At 43.9% G+C, this 1,879-nt stretch overlaps 1 protein-coding gene across 1 annotated transcript in view; it reads right to left on the bottom strand.

Annotated features, from left to right (window-relative positions):
- LOC108802853 (ribosomal protein S6 kinase alpha-6-like) overlaps positions 1 to 1,879 on the bottom strand; it is a 47,709-nt gene that overhangs the window by 40,379 nt on the left and 5,451 nt on the right. The window lies entirely within an intron of this gene.

Genomic DNA, 1,879 nt, shown 5'->3' with positions numbered 1-1,879 from the left:
CCCCCCCCCCCTTCCCATCAATGGAGAATGGCAACCAGATGGCGGGGTTAGTGTCAATAATTTTTTTACTGTTTCTTTATTTTAAAAAAAACTTTTTAATCACTTTTTATTTTTTCTTTCATTATTTCTTCTTATTTTTTTTTTATTTGTATCTCATTATTTTTTTATCAATTTAATTTAATTTTAGATTTTTATTTATCTTATTTACTTTTTTATACATTTTTTAAATCTTATTATTGTTTATTTTTTATAATTTTCTTATTTTTTTCATACTTTGTTTCTTATTATTTTTGCCTTTTTAATCACCTTTTTCATTTTTTTATTTAATTATTTTGTTATCAATTTAATTTTTTTTAGATTTTTATTTATCTTATTTACTTTTTTATACATTTTTTAAATCTTATTATTGTTTATTTTTTATAATTTTCTTATTTTTTTCATACTTTGTTTCTTATTATTTTTGCCTTTTTAATCACCTTTTTCATTTTTTTATTTAATTATTTAATATATTTTTTAAATTTTTATTAATTTTTTTTTAAATCAATTAAAACATTTTTTTCCACCTAACTTTATTGCTATCACACAGGAAAAACAATCCCCTGTGTGATTAGCATTTGGAGGTGACAGGTTCTCTTTATTGACCCCTGTCACCTCCAATACAGGAGTTCTAGCGCAGCGCTGTGCTGGAAGTCCTGTGACAGGTGAGAGAGGAAGAGCACGGTACGGCACGGCACAGCACAGCACGGCACGGCGCAGCACAGTACGGCATGGCACAGCTCTCCCCTCTCCCTGTATACACGCAGCGGCAGGGTTACTTATAACCCGGCCGCTCTGATCACTGCAGTCAGAGACTCGGCGGTGGAGGACGGAACCAAAGGAGAGAGGTAAGTGCAGGGGGAAGGGGAAGACGGACGGACCGGCTGCAGACTGTTTACATGTGATCTCGGTGACATCGCTGAGTTCCCATGGAAACGAACAATCGGCTTCCCTCACTCTACATGTAGCTCGGCTTGTACAAAGCAGGACTGAATGTAGAGAGGGCAACTTCCCCACAAGGACACCGCTGCCGCCCCTCTGCGCCCTGCCGCCCCGGTGGCCGGGCCCCGGTGGCCTTGTGGGGAATCCGGGCCGGTCAAAAACGCAATGCAAAAAAAAACTAAGCCATAAAGAAAAAAAAATGGTCATGGCTCTGTGATGACCTCATCCTCCTTGGTCACTTCCTGTCTGTGGAAAAAGGTGACCTTGTGATCTGTAGACCTGAAGGAACAATGGTGGATAAGTATTGTGACCCCCGCATGGTGGAAGAGTGCCCTGAGCTGTATGACCGCAGGCATTCTCCATACAATAACAATAGGAAGAAGGCTGACCGTGCCGGACTTACCTGAGAGACCCTGCAGAGCACACCATAGATCAGAGGTAGGCAACCTCGGGCACTCCAGCTGTTGTGGAACTACAAATCCCATGAGGCATTGCAAGACTCTGGCAGCCACGGGCACGACTTCCATTTAGATCAGGGGCTCTCAAACCTCCGGCCCTCCAGCTGTGGGTGAAACTACAAATCCCATGATGCATCTCTCTTCGGGAGTCATGCCCGTGGCTGTGAGAATCCTGCAATGCCTCGTGGGATTTGTAGTTCCGCCACACAGCTGGAGGGCCGGAGCTTTGAGAGCACTGATTTAGATCCTACATAGCCCACCTGAGACTCTCTATGGTGGGCTCTGCAGGGTCCCAGGTGGGCTGGTCTGGTCGTCGGGATCCCTTTCCCTGTACCTCCTCCCAACTCTTCTTACCTGCTGCTGCTGGGGCCTGGCCTCCTCCACCCCCTCCCCTGTCACCTCTGCCATGCCGCCCCGGTACAGTTGATACCCATGTAAGAGGC

Source organism: Nanorana parkeri, unplaced genomic scaffold (assembly GCF_000935625.1).
Source record: "Nanorana parkeri isolate BGI_ZX_2015 unplaced genomic scaffold, ASM93562v1 scaffold3175, whole genome shotgun sequence".
NCBI lineage: Eukaryota > Metazoa > Chordata > Amphibia > Anura > Dicroglossidae > Nanorana > Nanorana parkeri.
This window is presented reverse-complemented; position numbering and strand designations above follow the sequence as displayed.